General features: G+C 45.1%; 1 protein-coding gene across 2 annotated transcripts in view; it reads right to left on the bottom strand.

The window, feature by feature from the left end:
• Positions 1-8,477, bottom strand: part of TMEM106C (transmembrane protein 106C) — a 49,838-nt gene extending 41,361 nt beyond the window's left edge. For both annotated transcript variants that reach the window (XM_040340788.1, XM_040340787.1), the window contains exon 1: positions 8,260-8,477. The gene's annotated coding sequence lies outside the window, so the exon portion shown is untranslated. The remainder of the gene's footprint in view (positions 1-8,259) is intronic.
• Positions 8,478-26,645: the final 18,168 nt, after the last annotated feature.

Raw genomic sequence — 26,645 nt, 5'->3', positions numbered from 1 at the left:
TTCCATGAGCGAACGCAATTTTGAAGCGTGACATGTTGGGTATGAATTTACTTGGCGTAACATTATCTTTCATAATATTAAAAAAAATGGGGATAACTTTACTGTTGTCTTATTTTTTAATTAAAAAAAAGTGTAATTTTTTCCCAAAAAAGTGTGCTTGTAAGACCGCTGCGCAAATACGGCGTGACAAAAAGTATTGCAACGATCACCATTTTATTCTCTAGGGTGTTAGAATAAAAAACATATATAATGTTTGGGGGTTCAAATTAGAGGGAAGAAGATGGCAGTGAAAATAGTGAAAAATGACATTAGAATTGCTGTTTAACTTGTAATGCTTAACTTGTAATACCAACGGCTCACCACCAGATGGTGCCAGCTCTTTTTTTGCCCACCTTCCAAGCCAAGTCGCCAGGATGCCATTTCTAGTCGCCATGGCGACCGGGATTTGTCGAGCCCTGTACTAGCACATTATGCTATTGTCTTGCAGGACTTTTTTTCCCCCGGCAGTTTACCATCACTTTTAGGACACTGGTGGATTCTAGCTCCTTAAAAACCGCCCCCCAACCAATGAATAACTGAAACCAAAACCAAATAAACTATGTCCTTAAAGTGTAAGTTCACCTTTACAGAAAAAACATTAAAATCAGTAAGGTGAACTTACACAGGACCCTTTCTATAAAAGGTGAACTTACCCTTTAACAACCTGATATTCACTGCCTATGCGCTGCATACAACACATTTAAAAACGCACTAGGCATTTTTTTTAAACGCATGATACGTTGTAGAAGCACTGCAGTGTGAAAATAGATGAGCTGCAGTGTGAAAGGGCAAAAACTTGGAATTCCAGGAACTTTCTGAACATGTATACTTTACAACATAACCAGGGAGAGTGCCAAGTCTGTAATGCTGCCAACGACATGCAGTTACAGCAAAAATAACGGATTTTAGCTTGTGAAGCCAACTGCTAATTTATTAAACCACCAATTTTTTTAGATTTTTTTTTTTTACCAGGAAGGTACACCTTAAAGTGTATATAAAGGCAAACCTTTTTAATCAGCAATTTAGCTGGGGAGATTCACCCTTCTATTTATCCTTGTGACTGTCATCAGCAAGACAAAAGGAGAAATCTTCCATTTTAGAGCAGTCACGACAGAAAAACGAGAAAGAAAATATTTCAATGGGGAAAAATGTTCCATGCAAAAACTGTCTAAAATGGGAATTCCTCTAATTTCAAAAGCAAGTAGAAAACATTTAATATTCGTATACATTGTTCTCTGAACAATTTCTCAGCATGCTGTGTGCTGATTTTGTATGTGTCACCAAAACTGCGCACAGCCTTGTATTCCGCATAGTCACTAATCAGGTGATAACACGAACACGTGTTTGAGGTGAGTCAATATGGGTGGAACATGCATTCTCTATAGGTGTTAATAGAGGGCACAGGGAAAGGAACAGGTACTGCTGGTACAACCGCAATATTATAAGAAAGGAGTTCATTAACTTACTGGAACTTATTAATCGCCTTTTTGTTTTAGGGATCCTTGTGAAAAGAACACAGGTCAGACAAAAACCTTCAAAAAGTTTCCAACTATAATGCCGCGTACACACCATCACTTTATGTGATAAAAAAAAACGTAATTTTCTGTGAAGTAAAAAACGACGTTTTTGAAACTTCAGTTTTCAAAAACTATGTTGCCTACACACCATCGTTTTTTCACAGTGCTCTAGCAAAGCGAGGTTACGTTCACCACGTTTTTCCATTGAAGCTTGCTTCAAAAGTAGCTTCTGGGCATGCGCGGGTGTAAAAACGTTGTTTTAAACGTCGTTTTTTGCTACACACGGTCAATTTCTGTGAAGTAAAAAAACGACGTTTTGAAAAACGACACATAAAATTGAAGCATGCTTCAATTTTTTTTTGTCGTTTTTCACAAGACATAAAACAACGTTTTCCCCCACACACAGTCATTTAAAGTGACGTTTTTAAAAACGTCGTTTTTTTCATCACATAAAGTGATGGTGTGTACGCGGCATAAGGCCTGGTTCACACCTATGCATTGTTAGTGCTTTTTGCATTTAACATGGCTTCCTATAGAACACGTTCTGCAGTACAAATCTAAAAACGCACTAAAAATTCAGAGGCCCAAAACCATATACTGTACTCATTTCCACATCCAACTGAATTTCAATTATTTCTAACCTACTCCTATTAATCTGATCATCTTGAAAACTTTCTTCTGTAAAGCTCCCCACACATTTACTGCCATAAATTCTGTGACACCATGAAAAAGCAAAGTTTAAAGGAGTTGTAAAGGAAAAAAAATGTTTTGCTGAAATGACTGTTTACAGGGTATAGAGACATAATAGTTAACTGATTCCTTTTAAAAATGATTAAAAATAGATAAAAATAAATCATATAATGTGCCTGCAGTTTCAGCTCGCTTTTCATCTAGTTTCATGCTTCTGTGAAGGACAGAGACACAGAGCCAATACAGGGCAGTGTTTGTTTTTAAAATTAAACTGATTGGTTCTGAGGGGTTTTAGACACAGTTATCACACCTTCTTGATTAGAGACCACAGAGAAAAAGCTCCCAGTACTTTTTTCATAAGGAAACAGACAACCAGGAAGTGTGCAGAACAGAGAAGGATTACAGCAAAAACGAACAATGGAGGACATGAAACCAGGATTGCATTAGGCCCCTTTCACATTGAGGAGTTTTTCAGGCGGTACAGCGCTAAAAATAGCCCTGCTATACCGCCTGAAAAACTCCTTCACTGCAGACTCAATGTGAAAGCCCGAGGGCTTTCACACTGAGGGGATGCGCTGGCGGGAGACAAAAACCATCTCCTGTCAGCAGCATCTTTGGAGCGGTGAGAGAAGCGACATGTATAACGCTCCTTCCCATTGAAAACAATGGGAAACCGCGGCAATACCGCCTGCAATGCACATTGCGGGCGGTATTTACCCTTTATCGGCCGCTAGCGGGGGTTAATACCACACCGCTAGCGGCTGTTTCCCGAGGCAATCCCGGCGGTATAGCGCCGCTATTTTTAGCAGCGTTACACCTTCACTGCGGCTCCCACCCCAGTCTGAAAGGGGCCTTAGGGTAAAGGAAGCTATTTAGCTAAAAAAAAAAAAATTCCTTTAGTGACCCTTTAAGTCATAAATGTCATTACTTTGTTAATCAGAGGGGAGGGAGAAGCCACAGAAGGCAAAATAGAAGCTGAATAAACTTCAGCTTTAGGATGGAATCTGATAAAAAAAAGCCTGGCCATTTCACATGCAGTCAGCACATAAGACACACAATGAAAGCATTAATCCTTTGTCAGCAAATGAGAAGCAAATAGCATTTGCACTGCAGCTGATCTTACTCAATTCTCAAACACTGCAAATGTATATGTAACAAGGACAAATCTGCTTGTTTGGACAGTTTGTTAATAGTTTGGTTATTTCACCACCTTTCTAACATTAAGTATTGCTGAAGACAGGGAAGTATGTATTTATTGTTATAATGTCAAATGAAATGTAATGTATAATGTTTAGTATTATTTTATTTGTGCATTTATTATTCTGAGGGCTAAAAAAATTGTGTCATTTAATTTCTTCATTTAAGAAAATATGAATTATGCCATCCAGTTCTGGGCACCAGTCATCAGTAAGCATGTCCTGGAACTAGAGAGAGTTCAGAGAAGGCAAAAAAGCTAAGGGACGCAGAGATGGCAAACTTTGGCAGCCCAGATGTTTTCGAACTATATTTCCCATAATGCTGATCTACACTGCAGAGTGCAGGAGCATCATGGGAAATGTAGTTCCAAAACATCTGGGGTGCCAAGGTTTGCCATCACTGGACTAGAGGATCTCAGCTATGGGGAAAGACTACAAGCATTGGACTTATTCTCTCTGGAGAAGAGACGCTTGAAAGGGGATATACTAGCAATGTACAAATACTGTACTGGTGACCCTGGCATAGGGAAAAAAAATTCAGTGAAAGGGAGTTTAAAAATTGGAAGAGAAGCGGTTTAACCTTAAACTGCGCAGAGGGTTCTTTACTGTCAAGGTGGTAAGGATGTGGAATTCTCTTCCACAAGCAGTGGTATCAGCAGGGAGCGTCGATAGTTTAACCCATTAAGGACCACCTAACGCCGATATACGTCAGCAGAATGGCACGGCTGGGCACAATCACGTACCTGTACGTGATTGTTAAATGCCCAGCCGTGTGTCGCGTGCCTGCGCCCTGGTCCGAAGCTCCGTGACCGCGGCACTCGCGGACCCGATCGCCGCTGGAGTCCCGCGATCGGTCCCTGGAGCTGAAGAACGGGGAGAGCTGTGTGTAAACACAGCTTCCCTGTTTTTCACTGTGGCGCCGTCATCCATCGTGTGTTCCCTAATATAGGAAACCACAATCTTTGACGTCAGACCTACAGCCACACCCCCTACAGTTAGAAACACAGATGAGGTCACACTTAACCCCTTCAGCGCCCCCTTGTGGTTAACTCCCAAACTGCAATTGTCATTTTCACAGTAAACAATGCATTTTTTGCTGTGAAAATTACAATGGTCCCAAAAATGGGTCAAAATTGTCCGATGTGTCCGCCATAGTGTCGCAGTCACAAAAAATAAAAAAAATAAAAAAAAAAAAAAAATCGCTGATCGCCGCCATTAGTAGTAAAAAAAAAAAAAAAAAAATTTATAAAAATGCAATAAAACTATCCCCTATTTTGTAAACGCTATAAATTTTGCGCAAACCAATCGATAAACGCTTATTGCGTGTTTTTTTTTACCAAAAATAGGTAGAAGAATACGCATCGGCCTAAACTGAGGAAAACAAATGTTTTTTTATATATTTTTGGGGGAATATTTATTATAGCAACAAGTAAAAAATATTGCATTTTTTACAAAATTGTCGCTATATTTTTGTTTATAGAGCAAAAAATAAAAACCGCAGAGGTGATCAAATACCACCAAAAGAAAGCTCTATTTGTGGGAAAAAAAGGACGCCAATTTTGTTTGGGAGTCATGTCGCACGACCGCGCAATTGTCAGTTAAAGCAACGCAGTGCCGAATCGCAAAAGGGGCCTGGTCCTTTACCTGCATTTTGGTCAGGGTCTTAAGTGGTTAAAAAAAAAAAAAAAAAAAGATTAGGTGAGCATCTTAACGATCGCAACATACAGTGTTATACAATGTACTATTGACATAAACACAAGCACACACCACAGGTTGACCTGGATGGACTGGTGTCTTATTTCAACCTTAAAGCGGGAGTTCACCCATTTGTAAAAAAAAAAAAAATTCTCCCCTTAGCTTCCTGCTTGTTCGGTCTAGGGGAATCGGCTATTTGTATTAAAATATGAGCAGTACTTACCCGTTTTCGAGCTGCATCTTCTTCCGTCGCTTCCGGGTATGGGTCTTCGGGAGCGGGCGTTCCTTCTTGATTGACAGCCTTCCGAGAGGCTTCCGACGGTCGCATCTATCGCGTCACTCGTAGCCGAAAGAAGCCGAACGTCGGTGCGGCTCTATACTGCGCCTGCGCACCGACGTTCGGCTTCTTTCGGAAAATCGTGACGCGATGGATGCGACCGTCGGAAGCCTCTCGGAAGCCTGTCAATCAAGAAGGAACGCCCATTCCCGAAGCCCATACCCGGAAGCGACGGAGAGGATGCATCTCGTAAACGGGTAAGTACTGCACATATTTTAAAATAAATAGCCGATTCCCCTAGTAAAAACGAGCAGCAATCTAAGGGGGAAAAGTGCCCTCTAAGGGTGAACCCCCGCTTTAATCAGGGCACTGATCATCAGTGCCCTGATTATAAGAAAAATAATTAAAAAAAAGCTTCCACAGTGCCAGCAATCAGTGCCCATTAGTGATGCCAGTCAGTGCTGACCATCAATGATGACCTATCAGTGCGGCATATTCATGCCTCATGAGTGCAGCCTATCAGCGCCCATCAGTGAAGGAGAAAAATTACTTATTTACAGAATTTACTGACAGAAACTAAGAAAAACTTTTATTTTATTTTTAAATACGATCAAAAGAAAGCTCTATATACATGGTTACAGTGTAGCATGACCGCACAATTGTCATTCAGTCCGGATCTCGACCTCCCTTCTATAACCATCAGCTGATGGTTATAGAAGGGAGATCGAGATCCAGGCCGAATCCTGTGAACGTCTACATTGTGCGTTTATTCAAATGTATTATTGCTGACCATAAACAGTATTTGGTCTGATCGGCCACCAGAGGCTATTGGAGGATATCTGGCTTGTGCAGCTGGTAAGCTTGCACTCTCTGTGGAGGTGAATTCACATTGTCTGTTTGTGAAGTCACAGGACACAGTCACCATATAGTGTAGTTTCATACACTTAGCCATTCTTCCATTGGAGAACTTTCTAGGATCGTTTATTCTCTGGATTTATTTGTCACACGATTCACCCACTGGGACTTTAGTTTTCATGTCATTAAATATTTGTATTTCGATATATGGTTTGAGAGCGCAGTGCCTTATGTTTTTCTACTATGTTTGTGTGTGTTTGTGTGTATTTCACTTTGAGTTGCAGCATTAGTGGTTTCTGTCTTCCCCCAGTCTAAGCAAACCCCCCGCTAGAAAGCACTCCCTAGTAGGGATGAACTCCGGCGTGTTCGCACAGTCCACGTGCAGAGCCCACCAGGAAGTCTGCACGGCACTGCGCTAATCACAGGCAGGGAGTAGGAATGAGCTCTGGCATGTTTGCATAGAACACGTGCAGAGCCCGCCAGGAAGTGTGCACGGCGCTGCGCTAATAACAGCCAGGGAGACATTTCACGATCCCTGCAGCCAAGCATCGGGACAATGTCTCCCTGGCTGTGATTAGCACAGCGCCGCGCACACTTCCTGGCGGGCTCTGCACGTGTTCTATGCGAACACGCCAGAGCTCATCCTTAGCAGGGAGACATTGTCCCGATGCTGGGCTGCAGAGGACGGGAAATGTCTCCCTGCCTGTGGTTAGCGCAGCACCGTGCAGACTTCCTGGCGGGCTCTGCACGTGGACTGAACACGCCGGAGCTCATCCCTACTCCTTAGGAGCACATTTAACCCTTTGATTACCCCCGATAACCCCTTCCCTGACAGCGTCGTTAATACAGTGACAGTGCATTTCTTCTTTTAGCACTGATCACTATATTAGTGTCACTGGTCCCCAAAAAGTGTCACTTGGTGTCAGATTTGTATGCCGCAATGTCATAGGTCCTGCTAAAAATTACTGATCGCCATCATTACTAAATAAATAAAATACAAAAAATATATATATATATATATATATATATATATATATATATATACACACACACACACACACATACATATATATATATATATATATATATATATATATATATATATATATATATATATATATATATATATATATATATATATATATACACACATACATACACACACACATACATACAAATACACACACTTATTGTGAACATGTAGCAGAATACATATAGGCCTAAATTGATGAAGAAATTTGATTCTTTACATTTTTTTTATTGGAGTAGGTTTTATAGCAGAAAGTAAAAAATATTTACTTTTTCTTCAATTATTTTTTTTTTTGCGCTAGAAACAAACAGAGGTTATCAAATACCACCAAAAAAAAAAGCTCTATTTGTGGGGGAAAAAAATAAAATGTTATTTGGGTACAGCATTGCATGCCTGCGCAATTGTCAGTTAAAGTAACGCTGCGCAATTGTCAGTTAAAGTAACGCAGTGCCGTATCGCAAAAAAAAAAGGCTGCCCATCTCTCCCTCTCTGTAACCACACACAGCGAGATGTCGCTTCCAATGGTAGCGATAGAGATACAGCAGCGTTCAGGCCGGCGACAGAGCGACATCTCGCAGTGCGTGGTTACAGAGGGAGCGATTCTATAGGGACAAACAGACTTTTTAGCGACCCAGCTGTTGGCGATTTGTCCCTAGTGGAAGAGTCACCCATGTGTCATCATCCTTTACGTCACCATTACAATCAATGGTCCTGACGCATGCGACTTTGATGAATTGTCAGCGGCTGGATAGTTGGTGGCAGAGGCACCCATCTGACCTCAACCTAGGAAGGAATGTTCTACAGGAAAAACACTGACTCCCAACAGAGTCAGAAGAGTTGCATGGTGTGCGATCAGCTGCGTGTATGAATTCCAGAAGAGACAACGATCCAGCAAATAAAAAAAAACACGACATAAAAAGAGGACACTTGTCACGGTGGACGGACGGTGACGTCACTCACCTGCCGGTCAGGGAGGGAGGCGGGGGCCGGGTGTCCCGCACAATGTTGATATCGGAGGCTGGAGAGAAGATCATACACCCTGCAAAAAAAACAAAACACACCGAGCCGGACAAACCCCTCCCCCCGGCTCTGTGCACAGCGTGACCGGAAGCGGAAGTGCCGTGTTTGTTTACGTGTGGCGTGTGAGCGGTGCTAGGTGTAGGGTGGGGGGAGAAGAGTGGGAACGGAGCGCCTCTGCTAGCAATTGTCACGTCCTGCCAGCATGGCCCCTGGACCTTTTATTTACTTCCGTTCTATACATTCATGGAGCCTGAACTACTGTTGTGTTATTGTTGTATTTGGCAGGGCCATAGCCGGACTATTGTGAGATAGGGGGAAACGTCACTTCAGTTTCTCTTTAGTTAAAGCTTTTTATATATTTTTTTGGTAATTAACCACTTAAGCCCAATAAGCATTTAGCCACTTCCTGACCAGGCTATTTTTGAGATATGGCACTGTGTCGCTTTAACTGACAGTTGCGAGGTCGTGCAACGTTGTACACAAATTACATTTATTTCCTTTTTTCCCTCACAAATAGAGATTTCTTTTGATGGTATTTGATCACCTAAAAAAAGGTTAAAAAAAAAACGAAGTTCTTTATCAATTTAGGCCGATATGTATTCTACATATTTTTTGTAAAAAATCTCAGTAAATGTATATTGATTGGTTTGAGCAAACGTTATCGCATCTACAAAATAGGGGATCGATTTATGGCATTTTTATTATTCTTTTTTTACTAGTAATAGTGACGATCAGCAAATTTTTGTGGCACTGCGACATTGCGGTGGACGGATCGGACACCTAACTGACATTTGACACTTTTTTGGGGAACCAGTTACATTATTACAGTAATCAGTGCTAAAAATATGCACTGTTATTGTACTAATGACACTGGCTGGGAAGGGGTTAACATCAAGGGCGATCAAGGGGTTAAATGTGTTCCCTGATTGCGTTTTCTAACTCTGTGACAGGGGAAACACACAGATTCAACCTCCTGCTTAGTACAAAGACAGGATCTGTTTGATCTCTCCTGTCAGAATGGAGATCTGCCTAGCTATGGCGATTTTTTGGATTTGCCACCTTGCCGCAGTATAATGACGGGGGCTGGTCGGCAAGTGGTTAACCACTTGACCTTGACAAGATTTACCCCCTTCCTGACCAGGCCATTCTTTGCGATATGGCACAGTGTTAGTTTAACTGACAACTACGTGGTAGTGCGATACTGTACCAAAATAAAATGTACCGTATTTATCGGCGTATACCGCGCACTATTTTGCAAAATCAGGGCAAAATCGTGGGTGCGCAGTATACGCCGATACCCGCTTTCCCGCCATGAGTTTGAATACTGCGCCCGCATATAGCGAGCGCAGTACACTCGTGAATCTTCGGCCAGTCTCGGCGCCTCTCGTACTGACGTCCTGAGCGTACAGGACGTCAGTGCGAGAGGCGCCCGAGCCTGCCCGAAGATTCACGAGTGTACTGCGCTCGCTATATGCGGGCGCAGTATTCAAAGTCGTGGCGGAAGGACGCCGGACCCGCCGAAGATGGACACCGGACCCGCCGAAGATGGACACCGGACCCGCCGAAGACGGACGCCCGACCCGCCGAAGACGGACGCCCGACCCGCCGAAGACGGACGCCCGACCCGCCGAAGACGGACGCCCGACCCGCCGAAGACGGACGCCGGACCCGCCGAAGAGGACACCCGACGAGGCCGCAGAAGGACGCCGGACCCGACGAGGCCGCAGATGGACGCCGCGCAAGACATCAAAACTGTAAGTACAAAACAACAAAAAATCTTTTTTTCCCACAGGATTGGGGGCTATATGTAATGTGCTGGGATGTGATCTAAGTGCTGGGATGTGATCTATATGTAATGTGCTGGGATGTGATCTAAGTTCTGGGATGTGATCTATATGTAATGTGCTGGGATGTGATCTAAGTGCTGGGATGTGATCTATATGTAATGTGCTGGGATGTGATCTAAGTTCTGGGATGTGATCTATATGTAATGTGCTGGGATGTGATCTAAGTGCTGGGATGTGATCTATATGTAATGTGCTGGGATGTGATCTAAGTGCTGGGATGTGATCTATATGTAATGTGCTGGGATGTGATCTATATGTAATGTGCTGGGATGTGATCTAAGTGCTGGGATGTGATCTATATGTAATGTGCTGGGATGTGATCTAAGTGCTGGGATGTGATCTATATGTAATGTGCTGGGATGTGATCTAAGTGCTGGGATGTGATCTATATGTAATGTGCTGGGATGTGATCTAAGTGCTGGGATGTGATCTATATGTAATGTGCTGGGATGTGATCTATATGTAATGTGCTGGGATGTGATCTATGTGTAATGTGCTGGGATGTGATCTATATGTAATGTGCTGGGATGTGATCTATATGTAATGTGCTGGGATGTGATCTATGTGTAATGTGCTGGGATCTGTATGTAATGTGCAGGGGGCTTTGGAATATAAAAGGGGCTGTTGAAAGTTTTTTTCCTAAAACTTCCCTCCTAAAATTAGGGTGCGCGTTATACACCGGTGCGCGTTATACGCCGATAAATACGGTATGTCCTTTTTTTTCCCACAAATAGAGCTTTCTATTTGATCACCTCTGCGATTTTTTTTTTTTTTGTGTGCTGTAAACAAAAACAGACTTGACAATTTTGAAAAAACAAAACAATATTTTTTACTTCTGCTATAAAACATATCCAATAATAAAAAAAAAAAAATCTATTTCCTTCATAAATTTAGGTAAATATATATATTCTGTTTAAAGACGCACTGAAATTTTGATGGCAGAAACATATCAGGCTAGGGCCGAAACAACTAATCGATTAATCGACAACTAATCGATTATGAAATTAATCGATTACAATTTTCATAATCGATTAATCGGCCAGTAACATAATGGGGTTAAAAAAAATTCAATTAGCCCTTTAAAGTACAAAAAAGCAAATCGCTACTGTAATTATTACTTCCACTGTCCCACAGTAAAAAAATTAACCCCTTACAGTAGCGATTATTTACTCTTTTTGTACTTATTTTTGTTTTTTTAACCCCATTATGTTACTAAACATCTCAGGCCTGGGGTCACACCTCTGTTTTTTGGTGCTTTTTGCAGAAACACACTACAGTTCATTTACATGTTTTCCTATGGAACACGTTCACATCCGTGATTTTTTTTCAGCTGCTGTGTATTTGGAAAGGGCAAGGACTTTTTAACGCAAAACAATGCTATTCATTGTTTATTTTTTTTGGTTCAATATACTTCAATGAAGAAGCTGCAGAAAAGCATGTAATGTGTTTTTGCTGCAATTTGTGTTTTGTAATCTGCCTAACAATAAATTGGCCCAAAAAAAAAAAAAAAATGCTATCTTCATTTATTTTCTTTTTTTTAAGGCTATTTTCCGATTAATCGAAACAATAATCGGCCAACTAATCGATTATGAAAAGAATCGTTAGTTGCAGCCCTATATAAGGCTAAAATGGTGTTTTCAGCATTTTGCCCATAGAGGAAAAGGTGCAGATAATGGCACCAAAAACACTATTTTACTGTGCTCATGGATTCATTGGTGTGACTCAAAAACTGCATCCAAAACGTAACATGCGTTTTTGATGCGTTTTCTTTTACTGACCAAAACTACAGCAAGCAAGATTTTTCACACCACAATGGAAGCATAATAGACCAGTGTAAAGACATACATAGAATTTAAAGGGATACAATTTTCTTGAGCTCTGCAGTACATAGGTGTGTAATACATTCATATACTTTTTGTCAGTGTAGGGACAGGTTGCTGTTTCGAGCAGGGACAGACTATAGTGACACAAATCGTTACCTAACAGGTCCACAAAAGTCCTTTCTAGCACTGGTATAGGTGTACTACTTGCTCTGCAGTACATAGGTGGGTAATACGTTCATATACTATTTGTCAGTGTAGGGACATGTTGCTGTTTCAAGCAGGGACAGACTATAGTGACACAAATCTTTACCTAACAGGTCCACAAAAGTCCTTTCAAGCACTGGTATAGGTGTACTACTTGCTCTGCAGTACATAGGTGTGTAATACATTCATATACTTTTTGTCAGTGTAGGGACAGGTTGTTGTTTTGAGCAGGGACAGACTGTAGTGACACAAATTGTTACCTAACAGGTCCACAAAAGTCCTTTCAAGCACTGGTATAGGTGTACTACTTGCTCTGCAGTGCATAGGTGTGTAATACATTCATATACTTTTTGTCAGTGTAGGGACAGGTTGCTGTTTCAAGCAGGGACAGACTGTAGTGACACAAATCGTTACCTAACAGGTCCACAAAAGTCCTTTCAAGCACTGGTATAGGTGTACTACTTGCTGTGCAGTATATAGGTGTAATATACACTTATAATATACTTTCGAATATAGAAAGCATATTATAGTGGATTTGTATTGTTCAGAATTGTGACTGGCGGTGTATTTGGTTACTGCTGAATTGTTGCCTCTTTCGCTGCGTTACCTCTGCTACACACATTAACAAAATTTCCTGAAAAAAAAGTTTCATAACTGGTGCGATAAACTAGTGGCCCCTCAAAATGACAGATTGAAGTGGGGTGTTATCTAATAATATACTTTAATAATAGTGTATTTGGGTACTGCAGAATTGTTGTCGCTTTCGCTGCTTTACTTCTGCTACACACAGTGACAACATTTCCTGAAAAACCAGTGGCCCCCCAAAACGACAGATTTTGTTATATACCTTCTTCCACATATACTGCGCTTTTCTAGAGACTTTTGTCACAAGGTCATTTAAAAAATGACAGGCAGAGGAAGAGGCAGGCCCTTCTGCAGGGGTGGTAGGGCAGGAGCACCAGGCCGGAGCCAAAGTGGGAAGTGGCACAATGTTCGTTCGATGTTGTCAAAGGACGCACCAGACTTGGTTGAGTGGCTCACCACCAACACCACCACCATATACCCTCCGCTTGAGTCACAGAAATTATTTTCCGATCCATCAGAAGACATTTTGGATGTGCAGCCATTCTTGGCATTGGATCAGGAAGAGGAGGTAGCAACAGCCGACACTCAGCAGTCTGACGACAGTACTCAGATCAGCCCAAGGAGGTTGGTGCCTGCTGCCTACTCCGAGATCTCTATTGTTAGTGATGGGGAAGGTGACGTCGATGATGACGGGTCTACAGACGTCACGTGGGTGCCCACAAGAGAGGAAGATGAGGGGAGTTCAGAGGGAGAGATGGACCAGCAGATAGGGAGGAGAAGCAGGCCGAACTTACATTGCACAGGAGGGACAAACCAGACTCATAATGTATCAGGAGCGAGCCATCAACCATGTACAGTCACATCTGGCTCTCCCAGGACGCCGGCCCATGGCTCCGCCGTGTGGGCTTTTTTTAACGTGTCCGCTGCACACAATCTGCAGCCTTTGCAGTCAACGTATAAGTCGCGGTAAGCCCAACACTCACCTAGGGACGACCGCCTTAAGAAGGCACCTGGCCTCCCATCCCCGAGCCCAGTGGGAGCAACGCCATCAGAACCCACAAAACCACACTCCAGGCTCTCACCGTCCAGCCTCTTCTCCTTCTCCTTCCGCTCTATGCTCACAATTGTCCTCCACTCCACCTTCCATCATACCGTCCTCACGTTTTTCTGCAAAAAGGCAGGCTTCCGTTGACCGCTGGCTTGTCTGAACTGATAGCCCGCCAATTAGTGCCATATAAACTGGTGGGTTCGGAGGCCTTTCGAAAATTTGTGGCCATTGGAGCACCACAAGGGAAGGTCCCAGGAAGGACACAGCCTTCTTTGACATTAGGGTTATGCTTCTTCCTACCAGGAGAGTTTAGGCAGAATTTAACAGCACTTAAAGTGTTAAAACCTTTCCTTCGTGCCGCTCCTCCCAGGGGGCGTGGCTCCCCCAGGCATAACCCACACCCTGCTCTAGGAGCCTCAGTCTTTTTCTGCCTAACGACAGGAGAGTCAGGCCCTCTCTGGAGTTCCTGTACTCTGGAGTTTTTTTCTGGCGATTTTTCTCGCTTTTATTTTTTTGTTCCTGCATTTTTTAATCCTGCGATTCTTCTATCAATAGCCGACTGGGTGACAGACTGGGTCCTCGACTCTTGTAGTCCCCCCATGTTCGGCCATCGAGCGTGTTGCGGCCCTTAGCTCAGCTTTGGGACGTCCACGACAGGCCCCGTTGCTCCAGGGGCGGCCGGGGAACTTCGGTTCTAGGGCTCACATATGACCGGTCTCTATGGCTGTGTCACAGTGTGTCTGGCCGACAGCCATGCCTTTTACAGACGTTGGTTCTGTCTGGGATACCTCCAGCCGGGTAGTCGCAGGATGGGTAAGTAGTGGCCCTTTACTCAGGTAAGTGGTCTGGCTGGAATGTTTCCCTGGGGAGGTCGACTGAGGGTCCGCCCTGCTTTCCTCTCTCCCCTTCCTCTCCCTCCTTCCCCTGACTGGGTAGTGGCTGTGAAGGGGGGCCTCCTGGGTTTTCTTTATTCCCACCGGGGCCCGTGTGTTGTTGGGGGACTGTGTTGTTACTCTGGGGGGTGCTGCTGTCTTATATGAGGTGATTTTTACCTCAGACGGTGGCCATCTTGGATTCTTCCCTGAGGTGACAGACACAGCACAGCCTCTGGTCTTTTGTGACAGTTTTAGTGCTGTGAAACGCTGTGATTCTTCCCTGAGGTGACAGACACAGCACAGCCTCTGGTCTGTGGGACAGTTTTAGTGCTGTGAAACGCTGCGTTTCTTCCCTGAGGTGACAGACACAGCACAGCCTCTGGTCTCTTGTGATGATTCTTCCCTGAGGTGACAGACACATCACAGCCAGCACATCAGAGCACACCTCAGGTTTTCAACTCTCTCTGCAGCTGGGTGGGGTGGTGAGCACCAGGGGCCCCCATGCTCTGCATTAGCTGCAAGGAGGTGACCAGTGGGGATTTTTTGTCCTGCCTTGCAGGGTGGGTGACTCAGCGCTGGCGCTATGGAGCCAGGTCTCCCTCTCCACTAGGCCTGAGTTAACCCTTAATGCCCCTTCCCCTGCCACATCTGTTATGTTGGCTGTCCTGGGTTTCTTGCCAGGTTTGAAGCAGCTAGTGCCCGGATGGGGGGTTAAAAAGCGCCCCCTCCCTGAGCCTGCTTCTGGGGATGTCTCTGACATGGAATCTGGTTCTGGTATGTCAGAGGCTGCGGGCTTGGAGGTGGATGTGTGTGCATCTTTTGATGCCTTCCTCAGCCGCAGGTGTTACAGGCGGCAGTTTATGTTTGGAGTTTCTCCGTTGAGCAACTCCGGTTTTTGTTTGGGGTGTAACCTGGTTTGCTGTGTTACTTTCCCACCCCTCTAATTTTTTGACACTGCTTGGGGACGTCCCTACTGTCAAGGAAGGCTGTGTCCGTCTATGAACGGAAGAGAAAATAGGATTTTTGTACTCACCGTAAAATCCATTTCTCTGAGTTCATAGACGGACACAGCACCCACCCCTCCTTGGTTTGTACTGCTCCTAGAGCAGGGTGTGGGTTATGCCTGGGGGAGCCACGCCCCCTGGGAAGAGTGGCACGAAGGAAAGGTTTTAACACTTTAAGTGCTGTTTAATTCTGCCTAAACTCTCCTGGTAGGAAGAAGCATAACCCTAATGTCAAAGAAGGCTGTGTCCGTCTATGAACTCAGAGAAATGGATTTTACGGTGAGTACAAAAATACTATTTTTTCACAGAAGGACATCCTAGAGCAGGGGTGGGCAATTATTTTTTCGATGGGGCCACATGAGAAACTAAAAATATTTTGGAGGGCCGGGCCAAAAGGCTAAACTCAATACTGCATAAAATCAATTGTATTTCTTTATAAAAAGCAGTAAATATCATTGTTGGAAAACTGGTACGAGTACTTGTTATAGACATGGCACAGGAGGGGGACAGAGGCTGGGGACATGGCACAGGAGGGGGACAGAGGCTGGGGACATGGCACAGGAGGGGGACAGAGGCTGGGGACATGACACAGGAGGGGGACAGAGGCTGGGGACATGACACAGGAGGGGGACAGAGGCTGGGGACATGACACAGGAGGGGGACAGAGGCTGGGGACATGGCACAGGAGGGGGACAGAGGCTGGGGACATGGCACAGGAGGGGGACAGAGGCTGGGGACATGGCACAGGTGGGGGACAGAGGCTGGGGACATGGCACAGGTGGGGGACAGAGGCTGGGGACATGGCACAGGAGGGGGACAGAGGCTGGGGACATGGCACAGGTGGGGGACAGAGGCTGGGGACATGGCACAGGAGGGGGACAGAGGCTGGGGACATGGCACAGGAGGGGGACAGAGGCTGGGGACATGGCACAGGAGGGGGACAGAGGCTGGGGACATGACACAGGAGGGGGACAGAGGCTGGGGACATGGCACAGGAGGGGGACAGAGGCTGGGGACATGGCACAGGAGGGGGACAGAGGCTGGGGACATGGCACAGGAGGGGGACAGAGGCTGGGGACATGGCACAGGAGGGGGACAGAGGCTGGGGACATGACACAAGAGGGGGACAGAGGCTTGGGACATGACACAAGAGGGGGACAGAGGCTGGGGACATGACACAAGAGGGGGACAGAGGCTGGGGACATGACACAGGAGGGGGACAGATGCTGGGGACATGACACAGGAGGGGGACAGACGCTGGGGACATGACACAGGAGGGGGACAGACGCTGGGGACATGACACAGGAGGGGGACAGACGCTGGGGACATGACACAGGAGGGGGACAGACGCTGGGGACATGACACAGGAGGGGGACAGACGCTGGGGACATGACACAGGAGGGGGACAGACGCTGGGGACATGGCACAGGAGGGGGACAGACGCTGGGGACAGGCAGCCACTGTTTAATCAATAACAATTGATTAAACAGTGGCTGCATGTGATGGCACAGTGGCTGCATGTGATGGCACAGTGGTTGCGTTTGATGGGCACAGTGGCGACAATTGATGGCACAGTGGCTGCGTGTGATGGGCACAGTGGCAACAATTGATGGCACAGTGACTGCGTGTGTTGGCACAGTGGCTGCATGTGATTGGCACAGTGGCTGCATGTGATTGGCACAGTGCCTGTGTTTGGGAACAGTGGCAACAATTGATTGCACAGTGGCTGCGTGTGATTGGCACAGTGGCTGCGTGTGATTGGCACAGTGGCTGCGTGTAATTGGCACAGTGGCTGCGTGTGATTGGCACAGTGGCTGCATGTGATTGGCACAGTGGCTGTGTTTGGGAACAGTGGCAACAATTGATTGCACAGTGGCTGCGTGTGATTGGCACAGTGGCTACGTGTGATTGGCACAGTGGCTGCGTGTGATTGGCACAGTGGCTGCATGTGATTGGCACAGTGGCTGTGTTTGGGAACAGTGGCAACAATTGATTGCACAGTGGCTGCGTGTGATTGGCACAGTGGCTACGTGTGATTGGCACAGTGGCTGCGTGTGATTGGCACAGTGGCGACAATTTATGGTGGCGAAGTGGCTGCGTGTGTTGGCACAAGTGGCTGCGTGTGTTGGCACAAGTGGCTGCATGTGTTGGCACAAGTGGCTGCATGTGTTGGCACAAGTGGCTGCGTGTGATGGGCACAGTGACCCCTCCCGGCCCTGCCTACTGTTATCACCGCGGCGGGGAACATTACAGACAGCGTTCGTTTGAACAGCTGTTTTCCCCGCTGCGCATAGACACTCCCCCTTGGACGGATCTGTCCAATCGCGAGCAAGGGGGAGTGTCTATGTGACTCCCCCTTGCTCGCGATTGGACAGATCCGTCCAAGGGGTAGTGTCTATGCGCGGCGGGGAAAACAGCTGTTTAAACGAACGCTGTCTGTAATGTTCCCCGCCGCGGTGATTAACGTGGCAGCGGCGGCGGGGGTGGGCCGGATTAAAAGGTCCGCCGGGCCGTAGTTTGCCCAGGTCTGTCCTAGAGCTATATGGCCATGTTCAGCGGCAAGTGAATGTATCTCTGGCACACAGTGACGGTGCCAAGATACATCTGACCACAAACACGTGGTCTAGCAAACACGGGCAGGGAAGGTACAGTTGCCACAAAAAAGTATGTGAACCCTTTTGGAATGATATGGATTTCTGCACAAATTGGTCATAAAATGGGATCTGATCTTCATCTAAGTCACAACAATAGACAATCACAGTCTTCTTAAACTAATAACACACAAATAATTAAATGTTACCATGTTTTTATTGAACACACCATGTAAACATTCACAGTGCAGGTGGAAAAAGTATGTGAACCCCTAGACTAATGACATCTCCAAGAGAATTGGAGTGAGGTGTCAGCCAACTGGAGTCCAATCAATAAGATGAGATTGGAGGTGTCGGTTACAGCTGCCCTGCCCTATAAAAAACACACACCAGTTCTGGGTTTCCTTTTCACAAGAAGTATTGCCTGATGTGAATGATGCCTCTCACAAAAGAGCTCTCAGAAGACCTACGATTAAGAATTGTTGACTTGCATAAAGCTGGAAAGGGTTATAAAAAGTATCTCCAAAAGCCTTGCTGTGAATCAGTCCACAGTAAGACAAATTGTCTATAAATGGAGAAAGTTCAGCACTGCTGCTTTTCCCCCCTAGGAGTTTCCGTCCTGTAAAGATGACTGCAAGAGCACAGCGCAGACTGCTCAATGAGGTGAAGAAGAATCTTAGTGTCAGCTAAAGACTTACAAAAGTCTCTGGCATATGCTAACATCCCTGTTAGCGAATCTACGATACGTAAAACACTAAATAAGGAGGGATTTCATGGGAGGATACCACAGAGGAAGCCACTGCTGTCCAAAAAAACATTGCTGCACGTTTACAGTTTGCACAAGAGCACCTGGATGTTCCACAGCAGTACTGGCAAAATATTCTGTGGACAGATTAAACCAAAGTTGAGTTGTTTGGAAGAAACACACAACTCTATGTGTGGAGAAAAAGAGGCACAAAACATCATCCCAACTGTGGAGTATGGTGGTGGGGGCATCATGGTTTGGGGCTGCTTTGCTGTGTCAGGGCCTGGACGGATTGCTATCATCGAAGGAAAAATAAATTCCCAATTTTATCAAGACATTTTGCAGGAGAACTTAAGGCCATCTGTCCACCAGCTGAAGCTCAATAGAAGATGGGTGTTGCAACAGGACAACGACCCAAAGCATAGAAGTAAATCAACAACAGAATGGCTTAAACAGAAGAAAATACGCCTTCTGGAGTGGCCCAGTCAGAGTCCTGACCTCAACACGATTGAGATGCTGTGGCATGACTTCAAGAAAGCGATTCACACCAGACATCCCAAGAATATTGCTGAACTGAAACAGTTCTGTAAAGAGGAATGGTCAAGAATTACTCCTGACCGTTGTGCACGTCTGATCTGCAACTACAGGAAACGTTTGGTTGAAGTTATTGCTGCCAAAGGAGGTTCAACCAGTTATTAAATCCAAGGGTTCACATACTTTTTCCACTTGCACTGTGAATGTTTACATGGTGTGTTCAATGAAAACATGGTAACATGTAATTCTCTGTGTGTTATTAGTTTAAGCAGACTGTGATTGTCTATTGTTGTGACTTAGATGAAGATCAGATCACATTTTATGACCAATTTGTGCAGAAATCCATATCATTTCAAAAGGGTTCACATACTTTTTGTGGCAACTGTATATAACTTTTACTGCCCACTCGGTGAACCTTCTGATGGCCGTCAAGCATGTAACCCGTGGCTAACATGTAGATTTTGTTTTTCCACCACGGATTGCATGCAAGCCTGCCTCTTCTTCTTCTCCTCCTCCTCCTACTCCATCCTCCCTCTCCTCCTCGGCTGACTCCTCATTTTCCGATGCTACCGTCTCTTCCGCTGCGCCGCCCAAGATCCCCAGAACCTATTCGACATGCCAGGTGAGACGTTGCCATGCTGTGCTGCGTCTGTTGTGTTTGGAAGACAAGAGCCACACTGGTCCTGCACTCCTTTCAGCTGTACGTCCACAGGCAGATCAGTGGCTAACACCGCTCAATTTGACAGTTGGTAAAGTGGTGTGCGACAACGGTGCCAATCTGCTGAGCGCCCTGAAACAGGGCAAATTTACACACGTGTCATGCATGGCACACGTCCTGAACTTGGTCGTGCAGCAATTCGTTGCCAAATACCCTGGGGTGCAGGAAGTTTTGCGGCAGGCCAAGAAAATCTTGTCCCATTTCAGAAGATCTTACACGGCCATGGCTCGCCTTGCTGACATTCAGCGGCGACACAACCAGTCTTATTTGTGACTGCCTGACACGATGGAACATTGTATATGCTTGATAGGCTGCTCCAGCAGAAACGTGCAGTTAACGACTACCTGTACAAACTCTGCGGCAGGACAGGCTCTGGGGAGCTTGGTTTTTTTGCACCGCGCCAGTGGCTGCTCATGCAGACTTTTGCGGCCATCTGATGAGATCACCAAACTGGTCAGTCGCAGCCAGGGCACCATCAGTGACATCGTACCTTACGCCTTCTTTCTGGAGCGTGCATTGCGTTGTGTCATTGTTTAAGCCATCGAGGACAGGACTAGGAAGATGAGGAAGTCGCAATGCTGGATGAATTCCCAGGGGGGGGCTACTCTACCTGAGACAAGTCAACAACGGGAGTCTGAAGAGGAGTCAGAGAAGGATGGTGCCGGGGGGGAAGGAGGAGGAGCAGCAAGAAGAGCATGCTTTAAACCTTTCTGGGATCCCTGGTGTTGTTCATGAATGGGGGGAGGAGAACGAGGACAACATTATCCTGGATGATGAGCAGAAGCCAGGCCAGTACAGCGCTTCCAGTTTAGTGCAAATGGGGGCCTTCATGCTCCAGTGTTCTAAGAGGGACCCCCGTATAAAAAGCATAAAGGGCAAGGACCAGTACTGGGTGGCAACGTACTTAGACCCCCGGTACAAACAAAACATGATGGAAATGTTGCCACCATCACAGAGGGCTATCAGAATGCAGCACTTCCAGGCCTTGCTTCGAGAAATGCTGCATTCTGCTTTTGCGTCCGCTGGCAAAGGAATTTCCACTCACAGAGAAACAGTTTCGGGTACCAATCCAACAGCGCTTGCAAGAAGAGGGCGGTTTGAAGATGTCTTAGTCACTAATGATATGAGATCATTCTTTCAGCTGATCCATCGACAGCTGTCCTCCGGATCCAGCATCAGGAAACGCCTAGACCGACTACATCAGGTGTCCGACTACATCGGGTTAACGGCCGATGTGGATGCACTGAGAAGTGATGAACCCCTGGACTACTGGGTGGGCAGGCTTGACCTTATGCCAGAGCTTGCACAATTTGCAATGGAACTGTTGGCTTGCCCCTCATCCAGTGTCCTGCTCGAAAGGACGTTCAGCGCAGCAGGGGGGGTCGTGACCGATAAGCGCACTCGCCTAGCTCATAACAGTGTTGACTACCTCACATTTATAAAAATGAATGAGGCATGGATCTCGGAGGAATTCAACACATGTGACCAGTAAACCATGCTTCATTCAAATTCAGGTGAACGCCTGTGGGCTAATTTTTGGGGCCTATATTGGCCGACACTTACTTCTGTATCCGGTGAATGCCTAATGTACCACCTGCCACAGAATACAAGGTTGTTTGCTGTCAGGTGAACGCCTGTGGGCTAATTTTTGGGGCCTGTACTGGCCTGCACTTACTTCTGTATACGGTGAATAGCTTAATGTACCTCCAGCCACAGAATACAAAGTTGTTTGCTGTCAGGTGAACGCCTGTCGGCTAATTTTTGGGGCCTGTAATGGCCGGCACTTACTTATGTATCCGGTTTTTCACTTATTACTTCTGGTAGGTCAGTGGCCATGTTGTAGGACTATTTGTGCACAGCTAGTAAGTATTTTGTGGCTGCAAATATGACCTGCAGGTTTTTAATATTCGCCTGCCATTAAAGTCAATGGGGCCCGCCGCAAACTTGCGGTTCGCGGACATTTGCGAAAGTTCGCTGTTAGTGTTCATGAACCGTCCCATCAGATGTTCGTCCATCACTATTCAGGAATCTCCTGCTTTGTATTTGGTGGCAACCAATCCTTTTGGATCGGTATATTCTTTCAAACTCACTTCCAACAATGCTCTTGTTCTTCTGTTTTCATTTTAGAGTGTTATATATTATAAAAACTATGAAATGTGCCTGAAGAAAGGACTCCTTACAGGTCCTGAAACGAGCCAGTCCCAGTACCAGGAGAATATTTCCATATGATCCAATTCTGCTATTACTTTTCTGTATTCTGTCATATGGTGATGCATGCACCAATTTTTTTAACATTACTAATAAAATTTCTATATTATTATAATTTAATTGTTTATCAGTTGCCTTAAAAGTTCCCTATGTATATTAAGGAATACCTTGCCTCTAAAGTTCCTTGAATTGGGATGTTGGCACCACCTGGTTTCCCTGGGTGGATCCTTATAAAAATTTCAGTGCGTTGGAGCACGTTTAACGCAGTATATTTCAGTGCGTTGGTGCATGTTTACCGCAGTAGATTGCAGTGCGTTAGTGCACGTTTAACGCAGTATATTTCAGTGCATCGGTGCGCGCTTACCGCAGTATATTGCAGTGTGTTAGTGCATTTTTAATGCAGTATGTTTCAGGGCATTGATGCACCTTTACCGCAATATATTGAAGTGCAGTCCACTGCAGCTGCCAGAGTGGCTTATTCTGCCTTTTTGTCCACAGCTACTCCTGCCATAACCCTAACATCAGGCATGGAGGAGTCAGCTTAGTTATTTGAACACAGCATCAGCTACTTGCTCCTTGACGATGCACAGCCAGTACTTGATTCAGATCTTGGTTCTGAGGTTTGAGGAAGGTAGGAACATGAGCCTACAGAGAGGGGAGAACACTGGTAAGCAACAAATTGATAGTCATGTTCCCCCAGCCGCAGCATATTGACAAGTTGGCTCCAGTAAAAATGAGGAGATCACTGACGTGACTTAAGTGCCAGATAGAGCAGAGTAGGAAAGTGAGAAAGAGGCACAACCCCAACAAGACAGCCATTATGGAAGAGTACAAAGCAGCCACCTTATTCCACCAGATTGTGGAGCTGTTATCCCCCGCTCACTTCTCACAGCTCAGCTGTCTGGGCCTTTTGTAGCACATGTGCAGCTGATCTCACTGTTGCAATTTGCAAACTTTGCCTCAAGCAGATCAGCCATTTGGGTACCACGTGCTTGACAAGGCAATTAATCTCTTTCCACTCGTTGGCAAGAGCACTTGAAAGCTATAATCTTGCAGATTGCATACCCAATATACAGAGTAAGTATTACTCTACCTGGTATCACGATTCCTTTGCCTATTCCAAGTCGAGGGGGGTCTTTATAGGAATTCATAGATCCCTACCGCATCAAATAACAGGAAGTTGGCATAGTCGAGATGGTAGATTTTTACTTTTAAAGTTAACCATTTTGGAAAAAAAATATACTAATATTAATTTATACCTACCGAATCAAGATCAGATTAATATAGGTACGCAGAAGTTGATAGATCTCATGGAAAAAGCAGAGGGGGTGACTCTAGTAGGATGGGACTTCAATTTTGTACTCAACTGGGACCTGGATACCACTAACTCTCGAATACCTCAGGCAACTAACCAAATAAATAGATTTAAAACTACACTAGATTCACTCCATCTAATAGATATATGGAGGGTACTTCATCCACTGGATAGGAATTATTCATTCCACTCGAAAGTACATGGTACTTATCACAGATTAGATTTCTTTCTAATAAATCAGATTGGAATGGCAGCGATATCCTCAGCTGACATGGGAGCTTTATTTGGTCGGACCATGCTCCAATTTTTTTGGAGATGACCATACCAAAAGGGGCCACATCCAGATGGTCATGGAGACTAAACGATAATCTGTTAAAAGACGAGGTCTGTATAGCAGAAATTAAATTAACAATTAACAACTTTGTTCTAGATCAGATTCAATGGAAGGCGCTAAAATGTGTCTTGCCAGGTATTTTTATAAAACATGGCGCTAGACTGAAAAAAGCAAGAGAATGTAATATATCTTCCTTGCTAAAAGAAATTCCTAAGCTTGAAAAGAGGCATAAGCAAAACCCGACGTCAAGGAATTTAATATAACTAACAGATAAACGGAGAGAACTACAGAGGTTACTAAATGAACAAACGCTATGCCTTAGGCCTCGTACACACGACAGAGTTTCTCGGCAGAATTCACCGAGAAACTCGGTCAAAACCCGGATTCTGCCGAGAAACTCTGTCGTCTGTACAGTTTTGGCTCGAAGGAGCCGCCGAGGAACTCGACGAGAAAATAGAGAACATGTTCTCTATTTTCTCGTTGTCCTCGTTCTTCTATGGGAGAAGCCGGCCCGCCGAGCTCCTCGGCGGCTTCATCCCAAAACTCGACGTGCCAAGCACGTCGAGTTCCTCTGTCGTGTGTACGAGGCCTTAGAGATAAGAGTCGCACATTGTTCTATCAACATGGTATTAAACCAGGTCGACTCCTAGCTAGAGCACTGACTCAAAGGACATCCATGACCCCTATAATAAAGATTAATACAGCAACAGGAGACATAACACATGATCCCAAAGAAATCTCTAAATTATTTTATTCATTCTATTCTAAACTCTATAACATACCTAGAGTATGTTAAAGAGTAGATCACCGATGATCTACTCTTTTTCTGGTGGAGGTGGAAACCTGTATTAACTAAGTGGAATCATCCTGAAAGTTTTTTATTAAATGTTTTTTATTTATTTTACTTATGGACTTTTTTTGCACACTTATTGTTTTCCTCCCAATTGGGAGTTTTCACTAATCATGGACATTAAAGCGGAAGTAAACCCATCCATAAAGCAGTTTCATTTGCGGCAAGTGCCGAAAATGTAACACTCCCATTGGTTGTGCTCTCAACCAAATTGAGAAACCATCCAATGGCTGGTGTCTAAACTGATCACATGTGCAGCATCATGGCAGTTGTAGATTAAACAGAGGCAAAGATGGCAGCTTCCTTGGCTGAAAAGGATAGGGGAGTTGGGGCGTGGCCTGGACGTCGATGGCGCTGGACGTGTTCTGAGGGAGCTCTGCCTGTCCTAAACTAATCGATAGCCATCCGGTACCGAATCAAGATTCTATTTGCCCCAAACTTAGAATCCGGTACCCGGGACTCTCCATAGGCCGCATCGTTCCTTTTTGGGAGATCCAGATGATTCGCCAGCTCACTGGTACATAAAGAGGCCTGATCCCTCATAGGATCACAGCGGCCATTTTGAGGCCTACAAAGCCTCGGACATCACCGAGCTCAATTTTGGACGGATCGGCGGAGCGGTAAAAAAAAAAAAAAAAAAAAAAAGAGGAGGAAGGAAGGGAAAAGGGAAACAAGACAGATCCCCTATACATGGTATTCCAGGCTGCCTGACTCATAGAGCGGGTGCCATTGGGAGAATACCCGTTCTTCAGCGGAGGAGCTACCCGCTATAGTGACGGACACCGAGGCCTTTTACCTCACGGGTGCACAATCACCATAACATGGCCTAAATAGACACGGTCGGGTGGAATAGGGATTGCTGACATTCCGATCGTAGTGAAACCCTTACCTGATGCCCTCCACTCTGCGGGTGATATCCGGATCACACACTCCATCTTGAAACTGGGGGAAGGACTCGTCTGCATAGTAGGAGGCCCTATGACGCAGATGGTATTACTGATGCTGAGGTAACGTTGCCATCTTGTGGCCTAACAGTATACCAACACAGGACATTCAAAGTGTGGTGGATATTGCAGCAATTGAAAACTTTCCCTCATTAAATCTGCATATAAAAGACTAGCCTTCAGAATAAGGTTACCCAGAGCCATATATAGGCCATTAATATTCTATATACAACACCGTGGAGGTGGGAGACTAATATTCAAATATATTGTACTAAGGCTAGCAGAGACCTTGATTTTTTCCAAATAAATAGGGGATTCACTGTCATATAACGGAATTCTACAAGGATTCATACTAATAATATCAACAAAGGTATAGGTATATACAGTGATCCCTACACCCTGTGGGGTGTCAAATTATCACCTCAGTACTGGATGAAATACATTGGAAAACATTTATCTTTTCTATAAACTGAGGATTTTCCTATGATTATCCCTACTATGGGAATTTACTGAGGTGTTTCAACGCACCGTCTGATGTTAGTCGACATGAGCTGCAATTCTATATACTAACATGAAACCTGCATGATTTGCAATTTGAGGCGTTTTTATGAAGCTGGTCTTTTTACAATACTTGCTATAAAGGCTCGAAACTGGGTTTGGACTGATCACATAATTAACGCCCATTGACTGATGATAATTGT

Source organism: Rana temporaria, chromosome 2 (assembly GCF_905171775.1).
Source record: "Rana temporaria chromosome 2, aRanTem1.1, whole genome shotgun sequence".
Lineage (NCBI taxonomy): Eukaryota > Metazoa > Chordata > Amphibia > Anura > Ranidae > Rana > Rana temporaria.
The sequence above is the reverse complement of the archived record's forward strand: the minus strand, read 5'-3'. Positions and strand labels throughout refer to the sequence as shown.